Here is a 16,187-nt window from a genome sequence, read left to right as displayed (position 1 = left end):
CATGCGACGTGTGAAGTGGGTTATTGACGTTGCTTTCGCACCATATGTCACGACAATTCTGCCCAGCACAACCGTGGGGCTTTCACATGATGTGAAGGTCGGCACGGCCCGTGTTACCCACATTTCACCCCTTCTTTTGATGCCTACTCGATGTACATCACATCTGTCGATTTCCGCCTCATTCGGATAATTCTTTCGTGGTGCGCGGTTTTTTTCGTCTCAGAGTGTAATAATATAAATCTATATTAGTAAGAGTAAATATTCTTTTGAGAGCAATGAATTTCCCTTTGCGAACAGTGAAATGAATTTTGTCATAGAGATGAATTAAATTTACAGAATAATTGTAGAATCACTATATTCACGATAATGTTCAGATGTTCTTTGCACAACTAAAACTGAAGCGTGTAACTGGTACATAATGGTGACATTCCGTTCGTACGGTTTAACATTAAAGATGCAATTAAATCTTCATCCATTACTTCGAATAATTAAGAAAAAGAGAAATTCATCGTTGCATTTATACTGTTTACTGCGACAGCTTACACATGGACGGATAATTCTGTAGTTCATTGTCATCTTGAGTCAGCAATTCTTAGTCACTGCTTCGTCAGGTTTCCAACCAGGCACTTGATCGAACACTGTATACAAAGGCTTGCAGCAGCTAGTTTCTAAACCTATATCCGTATTCTACGAGCTACTTTACATTGTGTGGTGGAGGGTATTTCTATAAAACTATTATTTCCTCTTACCCTATTCCAGTCTGTTGGAAATTCCAAATGAGACAGTAATTCTTCTGTTTTTCTAGTCGTGGTCGCATAGAGAGACGTATATGCGAGGAAGCTATATTTTACTCGACTTTTCTAGGCACAGAGGCACTCTGAATTTCAGCTCCAAAAATGTATGTGATCCACGACGCCTCTATTTCAGCTTCTGCCACTGGAGTTTGTTCAGCATCTCTGGAATGCTCTTGTTTTTTCTAAACGAACCTGTGACTAAATGCGCCGCTTCTCATTACATCTCTGTCTCTTCTATTAACACATCCTGGTAAGAGTACGAGAGTAACGAACAATATTCAAGAATAGAGCGAATTAGCGGAATGTAGACATTTTTCGTGGATCAGTTACATTTTCTTAAGATTTTCCAATATATCTCATCTTGTCATCGGATTTTCTGATGATTAGTTTTATGTGAGAAGGAAAAGGAGCCGGCCGGAGTGGCCGAGCGGTTCTAGGCGCTTCAGTCTGGAACCTCGCGACCGCTATGGTCGCAGGTTCGAATCCTGCCTCGGGCATGGATGTGTGTGATGTCCTTAGGTTAGTTAGGTTTAAGTAGTTCTAAGTTCTAGGGGACTGATGACCTCAGATGTTAAGTCCCATAATGCTCAGAGCCATTTGAACCATTTTTTGAAGGAAAAGGAAGGAAAATTGTGGTTTAATGTCCGATCTGTAACGTGAAGATTTTTTGAGGGCTAACAACGGCCGGGGCGCGTCCACAATGGCTGTCCCAATTTCTATAACAAAGAAAGAGCACAACTTTTGTTCTTTGACGGCGGCAGTACAAAATTTGTCCTCTAATGACATGATTGTTATGAATATCAGCCAGTTACACTGCTCTTTAAATGGCTTTCATTTTATAAGTTGCTCACGATGAGCCCATTTCGGCATGTTGCCATCATGAGGTGCTCTGTAAATACGTAAGTAAGTGATGGCCTTAGTATGATGGTCTGTAACTACGATCAGAAATGTTGTAATGTATTCGTTTGGTGTTTCTACCTTGCATATAATGTAGTTGCTGCCATGTCCTGTCTTTTTTTAGAATTATTATTTTTCCTTAGATGTACATTTGAAGACTTATATCTGACTTAAGTCTTTTATATGTATGCTATTTTTCTCTAGATAGCTTGGATGACAGTGGATCAGGGATACTACATGTTTACATAATTACCATTACAAATAAGTGATATGTGAAAATTCGGCTGTTTTTTACAATTTTTAAAGGTTTGGTTCTAATTATGTTTTTGCCTTGGATTTTGTTTTGGTTTTAGTTGAAATTTTTATGTTATATTTTTATTTTTTCGTAATAATTTTGTTATTGTCTATGATCTGTGATGTTTTCTTCGTGCTATGTCTTTGTTGAATACTCTTCATGGTATTATGGTTGTTACTATGGTAAGTGTCTCGGGTTTATTACTTTACCCGGTTTCTTGATTTATAAAATGAATAAAGTTTTCTATGTACTTTTTGTGCGCCAGAGAAATTAAATACAATCCATCCACATTTTTTCAACATCTACAAACAGAAAAATACGACGTAAAACCCATAAACGTAGCACTAGAAATCCTCCGTAATACACAAAAGGGAGTATTCATGAATATCTTTGAGGAAATAGAGATATATTCACATTCATACGGGAGCCCCACAAATCTACTGAATGAACAAACCGACCTACAGTACAAAAAGTATATGGGAGCCTTTATATTTTATGAAGTAACAGCTTTTTCATGAGATGAGAAAACATTTTATTTTCCAAGCACAGATCAAAAACTAACAAGAATAAACCACTCGTAACCAAGCCGACTACGGCAAAGATAAATATCTATCAGCTGCAACTTTCACCCGCTGTTTTTGGCGCAGTGGATAAATGACGTCGCCACATCAGCCCCCCCTCCTTTTGAAACCGGGTGCACCAGGTATGTGGGGAAACTTGCACTTGATTTTTCTACCAGCTCTCGTGAAAACATCTGGTGCAGGCAATGGCTGCTCCTGTTCTGCACTTGCTGCTTCGTTGTCCTCTTCTGAAACCGAGGGCTCTCCGAGACTATCTGCTGTTTCTTTGGCCTCCACGGTTGAGGTTGATTTTGCAGACCGAGGAAGGAGTATACCCTCTTCGGTGTAAGCAGGTTTAAGCCGCTCAATTGAGACTATCTCTTCTTTACCATCCTTATCGATTTTGAAGCTGTGGCTTCCTCTTGTGATTACCCTGTATGGTCCAGAGTAAGGCGAAACAAGCGGCGGGCGCACCGTATCATCCCTAAGCCACACGTGGGACGTTGCTTGCAGGTCTTTATGTAAAAACACTCTCCGGTCTCCATGTCTGACAGGGTTAGTGGGTTTGATGTTTCTCATTCTAACGCTGAGTTGTCTCGCGAGTTGCGCGCATAGCTCAGGGGCGAACGGCTGTGTAGATGCTGGAACGATAAATTCTCCAGGAACCCTCAATTGCTCGCCATAAACCAATTCTGCGGAAGAGCATTGTAAGTCCTCCTTCACGACCGTTCTCAATCCGAGTAGGACCAGCGGTAGTGCTTCAGGCCATGAAGTGGAACTACACATTAATGCAGCTTTGAGCGCGCGGTGTAGTCGTTCCACCATTCCATTACTAGATGGGTGATAGCTAGTGGTGCGTAGGTGATTGCACCCGCACAGTAGTAAAAGTTCATTGAAAAGTTGGCTTTCAAACTGCCTTCCGCGATCTGTTGTTATGTTTTGCGGAACACCAAACCTGGAGAACCATGAATGCAACAGTGCTTTTGCAACCGACTCCGCAGAAATGTGTTGTATTACAACTACTTCTGGCCACCTGGTAAAACGATCAATGATTGTGAGCAAATAGCGTTGTTCTGAAGAGCATGATAGCGGGCCAACAATGTCCACATGTATATGTGAAAATCTTGCAGGCATGCACGCGCCCATGCACGACAATCTTTTTGTATTCCAGGCCACACTACTTTGTTGGAAACTAACTCGGCTACAGCTCGTACTCCTGGATGTGATAGGTTATGTAGTGCACTATAAATCTCGCGACGATATTGTTCTGGTATGTAAGGTCGCTCCTTTCCTTTTGCTACATAACACCAAATTCCGTCTGGAACATTTGGGACAGACACACGTCTGAGCTGCAGCGCAGTTCTCTGTTCCTCTATTAGACGGCGCAAGAAAGGATCTTCTCGTTGTTTAGACGATAACTCGGTCCAACGAATTGAATTTAAACTGGCACAATTCCTAGACAGGCAATCTGCGACCAGGTTGTCGTTTCCTGAAATGTGACGCACGTCAGTTGTGAAATGTCCAATGTACTCTACTTGCCTGCACTGACGTGGTGAATTGAGCTCTGTGTCTCATTGAAATATAGCTACTAACGCCTTGTGATCGGTAAAAATTGCAAAGTGCCTCCCTTCGACAGACGTGCGAAAATGCTTTCATCATCATCATCATCATCATCATCATCATCATTATCATCATCATCAGCCAATTCAATCATTAAATGATGTGGCCTCTTCGAGTCGTGGATTCAGGTAGGCTTTCAGCAGTCTTCTCCAAGTGGGACGGTCTTGGGCAGTTCTCTGCCAGGTGTTACCAGCGATCTTCTTGATGTCTTTGTCCCATCTGTCTGGTGGTCTTCCTCTAGGCCTCCGGTGCTCTCTCGGACTCCACTCCAGTACTAGCTTCGTCCATCTGTTGTCTTTTCTTCTTGCGACGTGGCCAGCCCACTGCCATTTCAAGGAACCTACTGTCTCTAAGATGTCATTAACCTTCGTCACAGACCGAATGTCATCTGCCCTTTTCCTGTCCTTTCTTGTATGGCCCAGCATTGATCTCTCCATGGCTCTCTGTGCTGTCCTAAGTTTCCTTTTTGTAAATGAGTTCAGTGTCCATGTCTCGCAGCCATACGTCATCACAGGAAGAATGCATTGATCAAATACTGCTTTCTTCAAATTTACTGGCATTTTTGATCTGAATACTTTTGAATTCTTCCCAAATGCTTGCCAGCCAAGCTTGATGCGTCGATAGATTTCTGGCCTTATGTCTCCCTTCATATTTATAATCTGGCCAAGGTAGACATATTCACTGACCTCTTCTAGTAGACTGTCCTTGACTTTCACATCTCCAGCTGGGGCCCATTTGTTGGACATTACTTTGTTTTGGAAATGTTCATGTTCAAGCCAACCAGCTGACATTCCGATGCAAGATCTGTAACTAAGTTTTGGAGCTCTGCGAAGTCTTTGGCCAATAAGGCAATATCATCAGCAAATCTCAAGTTGGTAAGCCTTCTTCCATTAACTCTAATTCACTTACCTTCCCAGCTCAGCTTTGACATAGCCATTTCCAATACAGCAGAGAACAGTTTTGGGGAGATGGGATCGCCTTGCTTGGCACCCCTCATGATGCGGAATTCTTTAGTTGATTCGCCGATGTTAAAAAAATAAACAACCAAAGAAATTCAGTGCCAAAACTGAAACCCTTTTACAACAGAGGAGAGAAATGAAAATCCAAACCGATCGTGACATGGTAGCGTATTCTGAACTATGTAAGGCAGTGCGAAGAGAAATGAAAACTGACATACAGAAATTCACTGAAGACATCTTACGAGCAAGCTTGGAGAACAAGACAAGTTTAAAGTCAGCCAAACGCAAACTCACAATAGGTAAAAAGCAGATTATCGCACTCGATGGAAACGACAGTCGAATCACTGAAAAGGAGGCGGTTTTGAAGTTCATCAGAGACTTTTATAGCAATTTGTATAGCAATCCAAGGGAAAATTTGAGTGTGCCGAAGTGGCCGTGCGGTTAAAGGCGCTGCAGTCTGGAACCGCAAGGCCGCTACGGTCGCAGGTTCGAATCCTGCCTCGGGCATGGATGTTTGTGATGTCCTTAGGTTAGTTAGGTTTAACTAGTTCTAAGTTCTAGGGGACTAATGACCTCAGCAGTTGAGTCCCATAGTGCTCAGAGTCAGCCACTATTGACCACATTGTGACCGTTAGTGAAGTGATAAGCAGAGCGAATGAATACCAACTGGCTCTCTGCATTGCCTTTGTTGACTTCGAAAAGGCATTTGACTCCGTTAGCCATGTAGCTGTCCTCCAAGCTTTGAGTGAGCAAGAAGTGGGAGCAGCATACACTGAAGTGCTCAGGAAAATCTACGAGAATTCTTCAGCTTATGTTAACATCGGCGAATCAACTAAAGAATTCCGCGAAAATGCTTTATGGCTATGTAAATAGCAAGCAATTCACGGTCAATAGCACTCCATTTTTGCTGCTGTCAAGTCAGGTTTTTAGAGAAAAATGCGAGCGGCTGCCATCTGCCATCAACTTCTTGCTGTAGCGCTGCACCCACTGCTGTTTGGCTCGCATCAACCATGAACGCTAAAGGAGCGCTCAGTTTTGGATGTCCCAGTAGTGTTGCCCGAGAAAGACATTTCTTTAAGTCATGGAAAACTGCTTCAGCATCTGGACTCCATGGAATTTTACGATTTCCTGTTGTATTTTTACCTGCAAGTAACGTTGTGAGTGGCTCTTGGGCGGCAGCTAATTTAGGTAAGTGACGTCTGTAATAGTTGAGCATGCCTAAAAATCTGCGAAGTCCTTTGTAAGTTGTGGGAAGGGGCATCTGTTGTACTTCTTCAACCCGCTCAGGCAAAGGTGACAGGCCTGCTGCTGAAACCAAATATCCCAGGAACTTAACCTCGCGTTTTCCAAACGTGCACTTTGTTTCGTTAATAATTATGCCATACTCTGTCAGACGGCGGAAAAGGTGCCGCAGATGTTCGACATGCTGATATACAGAACCAGAGAATACTAAAATGTCGTCCATATAACAAAATACGAATGGTAATTCTCAAAGCACCTCATGCATGAATCTTCGCCATGTTTGGGCAGCGTTTCTGAGGCCAAATAGCATAAAATTGTACTCAGACAAACCGAATGGTGTGATAACTGCTGTTTTTTTAATGTCAGATGGAGCCATGGGAATCTGGGAAAATGCTTTGGCGCAATCAATCACACATAATATTTTGGCATTGCTAATCGTACTGTTAAAATCAGTCACATTGGGTACTGGGTAGCGGTCGGGAATTGTGCGGGCATTAAGCGCCCTGTAGTCTCCACATACTCTCCATGAATTGTCTTTTTTACGGACCATGTGAATTGGAGATGCCCATGAACTATCAGACCTACTTACAATACCTGTTTTTAGAAGTCTGTCGAACTCAGCTCGCGCCGCGAGCAGCTTCTCTGGAGGTGGACGCCGCGGGCGGAAGGCAACGGGTTGACCATGTGTCGTGCTGATGTGGTGTTGAGTATTGTGTCTGCATTTCCTGGTTGCGTTGACGGGTTCGGTAAGTGCTGGAAAGTCTTGAAGCAGTTAACGAAAAAGTGATTCCTCCGACAGTGCTCTGATATTGCCTACAGTATACGAATCGTTACGACTGTCGGGTGTCTTCTTGCGTGACGCACATGTGTGCTTAGTTGCGGGTACGAAATCGTATCACAATATTCCGACGCGGATGACGCGGTAGAGGAGCCGGAAATCTTCGTGCGGAAAGACACGGGCACATCGCAATGCACTTGAACCGACGCGGAAGACGCAGTAGGCAATATCCCTTCTGTGGGAACTGTCACCAAACGACGGTTAACCAGGTCGGGCATAAGTCGGTAGTTCCGTAAAAAGTCCGCTCCAATTATAGGACTCGGCACATCAGCAACCACAAAAGTCCATTTTGAATGGAAGTTGGAATTCAGATGTAATGCCAACTGTTTCTCACCATAGGTAGATATTCTGGAATTTTTTGCCGCAGTCAGCACATGTTGCGTTGTTGTCGTGAGCATATCACCTCTCTTTCTTGAATAAACACTGACTTCTGAACCTGTGTCAATCAGAAACGTCTCACCTGAAGAGAGGTCCAACACGAACAATCGGTGTGATTGGTTGACTGCAGATACCGTGGCGTTTTCACCTCTTTGAATCACGGTATGACTCGGGCGCCTATGTTGTTGTTGACGAACGTTAGCACTCTTTAACGCCCGCCTTTTAAGTTTGGGTAGCTGCAGGGTTGAATACATTGACGGGCAGTGTTACCGAAGCGTCTGTGGTACCAGCACCATTGATCTGTCAAATCCTGTTGGATAGCATTTCTTCGCCTTTTCCAACTGCGACTTCGTAGCTGCTGGTGGTGTGAAGTTACTTGCACGTTGAGTTTTGCCACTTGTGCTGCCAGTTGCTGTATGGTGGGTTCGGTCGATGAGCACCGCTGTTGGGAAGTATTATTGCTTGTACCTGGCTCACTGACGTCAGATTCCATCACACTATACGTTCTTGGGCCTCTATCCTGGCTGCAGTTGAATTCGGAACACGCAGAAACTTCGGTTAAGGTGTTTGCGATGGTGTCTACCTTTTTTGCTAAGACTTGCAATGGTAAGTCTGTTTCTGCTGCAATGACGGCACGGATGTTGGCAGGAAGTTTACGAAGCCATATTAGACGTAAAGACTCTTCAGGTAGGAGTTCCGGGCCGGCTAATGTACGTAAGGATTTGAGTACTTGTGACGGAGTCTTGTCGCCCAAATCTTCGTATGCGAAAATTTTTTGTAGTCGCAAATCGGGTGACAACGTATAATGCTGTATGAGAGCTTCCTTTAGCACAAAGTAATTTTGTTGCGACAAGGTTTCTTCTACTTGCTCTATCACTTCTAAATTTAGATGTGAAACCACTATATTAAAGTTGTCAATGTTGTTAGACACCCCACGCTGCCGAAATATGCATTCAGCCTGCGTAAACCAAAGCTGGGGGCGCGTCGGCCAGAACGCGGAAAGCTTAACATTTCCGTGTCGCGCGTAGGTACTCCCATCTTTTGCGTTAATATCTGTCGTTCCGTTTTGTGGCGAATCAAAGGGCGTGGACCGTGATCCTTGGTCGAACAGACTGTAGTCTTCAATCTTGATTGCACTGCCCCATGCTTTTGTCTCTGAATTCATTATTCTCGTCGGTATATATATTTTCTTTATGCTTCTGCTACGATTTTTCGTGGTCACCGCTATGGGAGTCATTATATTTTATGAAGTAACAGCTTTTCCATGAGATGAGAAAACATTTTATTTTCCAAGCACAGATCAAAAACCAACAAGAATAAACAACTCATAACCAAGCCGACTACGGCAAAGATAAATATCTATCAGCTGCAGCTCTCACCCGCTGTTTTTGGCGCAGTGGATAAATGACGTCGTCACAAGTACATAGAAAACTCATTCACATTATGAAGCAAGAAAACGTGCAAAGTAATAAATCAAAGACACTAAATAATACATATCCATAGCAACAGCCATAATAGCATGAAGAGAATACAACAAAGACATAACACCAAGAAGACATCACAAATCATAGACAATAACAATATTATTACAAAAAAAAATAAAAATATAACATAAAAATTCTCCACCAAAACTAAAACAAATCTCCGGCAAAAACATAATTAGGGCCAAACCTATTAAAGTTATAAAAAACAACCGACTTTCTACACATCATTTATTTATAATGGTACCTATATAAACATATCGCTAATCCGCTCTCATCCAAGCTGTCAAGAGAAAAATATCATACATAAGAAGGGATGAAGTCAGATATAGATCATCAACGTACATCTAAGGAGAAATTAACAATTCTAAAAAAAGACAGGGCATGGAAGCAACGATATTACATGCAAGGTAGAAACACCAAACGAATGCATTACAACTTTTCTGATCTTAGTTGCAGACCATTATATTAAGACCATCACTTACTTATGTCTTTACAGAGCAACATACCGAAATGGGCTCATCGTGAACGACATATAAAATAAAAATGATTTAAAGAGCGGGGTAGCTGGCTGATATTCATAATAATAAAGGTAGAGAGCCAAATAAAATAAATCTGATAATTCTATCCACAGATTCGAGTTGCTTACAAAATTTAGAACTTATAGATAATAATCTAAGAACGGACAGATCTTTAATTAACAAGTGATAAAACTAAATCGATCGTTTTTTGCAGTCAGAGTAATTTTCCCCGGCCAACGAGCATTACCGTCGGATTCCTTACATGGAAAACAATTAAATTAAGGGGGCAGAGTAACTTTCACATTCTCCATTTGGTTAATGTAGATAATGCACAAACTGGCGAATTTCCTTAACAGTTATTGGCCGTAATGTTTGAAAGTAAGGTGAAGCCACGTGGTGGTGTAGGCACTTGTTCGCAAAATTCGCGCCGAAACAGGTTTCTCACCCTGTGTGGAAAAGAGACCGAGCCGACATTCGGAGCGAGGCTGCACCAACAGTTCGTTTCTCCCGGTGTCATGTTGGCTACTCATACCTACTTGTGAACTGCGGAACTGCGACGCATACTGCGGCGCGGTGCCCGAGTTTACAAATAGCACAAGAGCCATTCTCCACGCCATTCGTTTGCTGATCTCGGACGCCTTCACTTCGCTGACAGTACCATTGCGGAATTTACCGCCATTTTGTTATTCAAGTGTTGTCTGTCATCACCTCGGGAGCGGCAGTGTGTTAGGGCCGTCCATGTAAATCAGCATCTGCATCTATATCTACATGGATACTCTGCAAATCACATTTAAGTGCCTGGCAGAGGGTTCATCGAACCACCTTCATAATTCTCTATTATTCCTATCTCGTATAGCGCGCGGAAAGAATTACCACCTACATCTTTCCGTATGAGCTCTGATTTTCCTTATTTTATCTTGGTGATCGTTCCTCCCTATGTAAGTCGGTGTCAACAAAATATTTTCGCATTCGGAGGAGAAAGTTGGTGATTGAAATTTCGTGAGGAGATTCCATCGCAAAAAAACGCCTTTCTTTTAATAATGCCCGTCCCAAGTACTGTATCATTTCTGCGACACTCTCTCCCATATTTCGCGATAATACAAAACGTGCTGCCTTTATTTGAACTTTTTCGATGGCCTACGTCAGTCCTATCTGGAAAGGATCCCACACCGCGCAGCAGTATTCTAAAATAGGACGGACAAGCGTAGCGTAGGCAGTCTTCTTAGTAGGTGTGTTACATTTTCTAAGTGTCCTGCCAATAAAACGCAGTCTTTGGTTAGCCTTCCCCACAACATTTTCTATGTATTCCTTCCAATTTAAGTTGTCCGTAATTGTAACACCTAGGTATTTAGTTGAATTTAAGGCTTCTAGATTAGACTGATTTATTGTGTAACCGAAGTTTAACGAGTTTCTTTTAGCACTCACGTGAATGACCTCATACTTTTCGTTATTTAAGGCCAACTACCACTTTTCGCACCATTCAGATTGCAGTTTGTTTTGATCATCTGATGACTTTATTAGTCGATAAATGACAGCGTCATCTGCAAACAACCGAAGACGGCTGCTCAGATTGTCTCCCAAATCGTTTACATAGATAAGGAACAGCAAAGGGCCTATAACACTACCTTGAGGAGCGCCAGAAATCACTTCTGTTTTACTCGATGACTTTCCGTCAATTACTAAGAACTGTGACCTCTCTGACGGTCCAGGCAAATGCCGGGATGGTTCCTCTGAAAGGGCACGGCCGACTTCCTTCCCCCTCCTTCCCTAATCAGATGAGACCGATGACCTCGCTGTCTGGTCTCCTTCCCCAAAAACAAATCCTCTCTGACGGGAAATCACAGATCCAGTCACATAACTAAGACGATATTCCATAAGCACGCAATTTCATTACGAGCCGATTGTGTGGTACAGTGTCCAGAAATACAGAATCGATCTGAAATCCCTTGTCAATAGTATTCATCACTTCATGTGAGTAAAGAGCTAGTTGTGTTTCACAAGAACGATGATTTGCGTTCGGAAGTTTGGAGCAGTCAAGTTGTTTACCACCGAGTAATTACACCGCTTACTCAGCGATCTCACCAGTCGCAATGAGGTAAGCTTCGTGCCAAGTCACTCAGACTTGTAAGCGCTTGCAAGAAACTTGTGATACGGCTACCTCACATTCGTGTGTTTTACTGCAGTACATATGCCTATTTTAATCGTATTTACTGCCTATCATGTACTGATGAAAGCTGGTTCTGCCTCGGTGCCAGTGTGTTGGCCAACTGAGGGCCTGCAACCAACCTGTCTGCGTGCTAGACACACTGGACCTACATCTGGAGTTATTAACAGGAGCACTCTCGTTGTTATCCCAAGCACTTTTGACCGCAAATTTGTATGTCACCTGGTGATTCGACCTGTTGTGGTGCCATTCATGGACAGCATTCCGGCCGGCCGGTGTGGCCGTGCGGTCTAGGCGCTTCAGTCTGGAACTGCGTGACCGCTCCGGTCGTAGGTTCGAATCCTGCCTCGGGCATGGATGTGTGTGATGTCCTTAGGTTAGTTAGGTTTAAGTAGTTCTAAGTTCTAGGGGACTGCTGACCACAGCTGTTAAGTCCCATAGTGCTCAGAGCCATTTGAACCATTTGTCAGTGTTAATACTTAAATATGTATTCCCGAAATTTCCTTACTCTACATTAATTATTTTTTGGTTTTGCGAGTTTTTTACGTCAGTGTAGATGTTTAGGGCACCGAACTTCGTTAAACAATGTTTCTGAAAGTTTCTTCGCGACGTCGTACCTCATGGAAGCATGCCTCAAATTAGGTGGACAGTTGTGACATATTGAAAAACTGGAAGTTTCGCTGACGGAGAAGAAGCGGAGTCCTTGCGCAGGTGCGTTTCTGGCGTTAACACCTTCTGCAGACCGGTGGGTCACGGAAGACAGGCAGCGCTGTCAGGCATCGCCCGGGTTCAGCATGACTGGCGTGGCCGGCGGCAGCGTGACGTCACGGCGCGCCTCGGCGCCTACTGTGCTGACTCACGTGTACAGCCGTTGTGTAACGTTGCGCAGCCGCCAGCAGGTAGGCTACACCGTGAGCAGAGTGTCTGCGAGAGTACGGCTCTATGCGCCTACTGCTATCTCTTGAGAGTACCTTAAAACATTCACTGTTTTTATAAAGCATCCGTGCATTAATATCTTATATATTAAAAGGAAAAAGGAAGTAGGATTGGGGTTAACATCCCGTCGACAGTGAGGTCGGTAGAGACGAAGCACAAACTCGGATTGTGTCAAGGAAGGAGAAGGAAATCAGCCGCGCCCTTTCACAGGAAACATCCTGGCATTTGTCTGGAGCGATTTAGGGAAATCACGGAAAACGTAAATATAGGTGGCCGGGCTTTAACCGTCGTCCTCCCCAATGCGAGGCAGCCGGCCGCGGTGGTCGTGCGGTTCTAGGCGCTCCCGTCCGGAGCCGCGCTGCTGCTACGATCGCAGGTTCGAATCCTGCCTCGGGCATGGATGTGTGTGATGTCCTTAGGTTAGTTAGGTTTCATTAGTTCTAAGTTCTAGGGGACTGATGACCACAGCAGTTGAGTCCCATAGTGCTCAGAGCCATTTGAACCTTTTGAACCCAATGCGAGTCCTTGTTCTCGGTATAGGCTATAGGCTATAGGCCATAGGTTTATTCATCGACTGCCGTTGTTTGCCATTGTTTGTTTGTTTAGAAGAAAAAAAAAACAGTCTTGGTTGCACAAGGTAGGTTTATTAAATCTTCACGTTTGACGCGTTTCGCCTGTTCGGCATCATCAGACAGGCGAAACGCGTCACATGTGAAGATTAAATAAACCTATCTTGTGCAACCAAGACTGTTTTTCCTGTTTTAAAGATCTATCAGGGTTGCCGTACCAGTGCCAATGCGGTAGTTATGGAGTGGAGTGATTTTAATTGTTCATTTGTAGTTCACTGTTGCTTTTTTCCAAATGGAGAAATCGGACGTTTCCGACATTTTCTTCCGTTTGCGTTCAATAGAGGGGTGACAGCAGCTGATGCAGCCAGAAACATTTGTGCTCTCTATGAGAATAATGCCATTGGACAGGTCACGGAAAGAAAACGGTTTTCAAGTTATAAGGAAGATCGTTTGACGTTAGTGTCATTCCACCTGCAGGAAGACTTTCGAGATTTGGTGAAGATCGCTTCAACGCATTAACCCATAATGGTCCACGTCAGTGTACTCGAGAAATCATAAATGTGATGAAATGTGATTATTCCACCATCGTGCGATATTTACATGCAGTGGGGAAGGTTCAAAAATTGCGTAAATGGGTACTGCATGTTTTAAACCAAAATCAGGAGATCAGCGGGTGGCCATATGTGCACCTGTGCTCGCTCGTCGTCATTTGGCTCGTGAAGAACACGGACCATTCCTATCGCTGCTGCTGGCGACAAATGGTGTCTTTCTGCTAACATAAGGAAACGAAGGGAATGGTTGAGCCCACACAAAGCTGCAGCTCACCGTACAAAGACATGCGCGCATTCACAAAAGATAATATTATGCATCTGGTAGCGACCATATGGTGTACTACTAGTTGTTTCCCCAAGATGTAAGCATCGCTGCTGACATTTATTGTCAACAGCTGAAACGTCTTGCAGACGCAATCCAAGAACAACGAAACGACGACCAGGAAGACTGAGGGAAGTGATGCTACTACAAGATAACGACTGCCCGACGAAAAACACATTACAGGAGTTGGTTTGGAAAGTCACTCCGTACCCACCTCATTCACCTGGTCATGCATCCTCAGATGTTCACCTTTTCCGCTCTCTATCGAACCACCTTCAAGGAACTTTCTTTCAGGATGAAAAAGCACTCCGAACATGACTCGACGAGTTCTGTAAATAGTGAAGGAGAATATATGGTTCAAATGGCTCCGAGCACTATGGGACTTAACATCTATGGTCATCAGTCCCCTAGAACTTAGAACTACTTAAACCTAACTAACCTAAGGATAGCACACAACACCCAGTCATCACGAGGCAGAGAAAATCCCTGACCCCGCCGGGAATCGAACCCGGGAACCCGGGCATGGGAAGCGAGAACGCTACCGCACGACCACGAGCTGCGGACGGAGAATATATCATTGATAACCAACTTCTCTGTTATGTGTATCTGTTGTGTCTACTATTGAACTTATAAAATGCTACGAACTTATGCACCAGCCTAATATTTATTTTACGTTTTCTGCTATACGGATGCCATAACCGTCACAGTTTCGCGAAATATATTACAATATTAAGTAAATAATAATAATAATAATTTTCATGACAATATGTGTGCGTAGAATATTAAATTCAAATTCCAAATAAATGTACACAGAATGAGGAAGGTATCAGCCATAACTGTTGTTGGAAACCGTCCTAGCGCTCGCTTTCATTGGTTTGGTGAAACCACGTAAAAAAATCCAAAAGACGAAGCTTTTAGCAGGTTGTAACGGTTGGTTAAGTCACCAAATCATTCCTCAATGGCGCGTGATTACGAGGGCTTGGTGAGATATAATCTTTAAGCCTGCCATAAACTACATCAGTCACAAAACGCGTCAGCTTTGGAAAAATTGCAGTGCAGACAGAGCAGTTATACTTTAGCACCGCCTTCAAGTGTAGGCCTGATCTCGCGTTCCAGGCTGGTGCAACTGGAGTTTGTGAAATTATTAGCGGACAGTGCACTTATTACGATCAAACTGTAAATATTCAAATAAACTTCACCTAAACTTCACCTATGTTCATGACTTGTAGAACTCCGTTGGAGGTACGCTGAAAATGTAACTAATAATTCAAAAATGGTTCAAATGGCTCTGAGCACTATGGGACTTAACTTCTGAGGTCATCAGTCCCCTAGAACGTAGAACTACTTAAACCTAACTAACCTAAGGACATCACACACATCCATGCCCGAGGCAGGATTCGAACCTGCGACCGTAGCGGTCGCGCGGTTCCAGACTGTAGCGCCCAGAACCGCACAGCCACTCCGGCCGGCAACTAATACTACCGTGAACGATAAAAAAGGAATGAAGGAAGGTATATTAGGGTTTGTGTCTTGTAGACGATGAGGTCATCAGAGACGGGGCAAAAGTAGCTAATACTAGCACCATATACCATTTTCAATGTAGAGTAAAGAGATGTTACGCATGCTCAGCATTACACATGTATGCAATTAAATACAAATACGATGACTGGCTGTATTAATGAATTTAAACTTTAAATTTTACCAGCTTGTGGTCTTGTTTCTAGAAAGTTGTTCTATTAGAGTGCATAGCAACTGTGCCCTGTTGTCTCGTTCGAGATAAGTTCTCCTCGATTACGAGTCCAGATTCTGAAGCGCTGCGCCAATTAAGTCGGTACTCCAGACGGCGTTTCACCTCGTTCCCCACTCAAGGTCAGTTCCAGTGCACGTCGCTTTGGAGCAGCTATGGGGACACAAGCTGCTGTGATGGGTGGTCAGGACATATCTACAAGTAATTATCAATATCAATGAAATCCTCCAACAGCCGTGTAACTAAGATACAATGTTATTTTATTTTGACGACAGCCACTTTCTGAATTCCACTATATCATCTTCAGGCCTCA

The sequence above is a fragment of the Schistocerca americana genome, chromosome 1, assembly GCF_021461395.2.
Source record: "Schistocerca americana isolate TAMUIC-IGC-003095 chromosome 1, iqSchAmer2.1, whole genome shotgun sequence".
Taxonomy (NCBI): Eukaryota; Metazoa; Arthropoda; class Insecta; order Orthoptera; family Acrididae; genus Schistocerca; species Schistocerca americana.
This window is presented reverse-complemented; position numbering follows the sequence as displayed.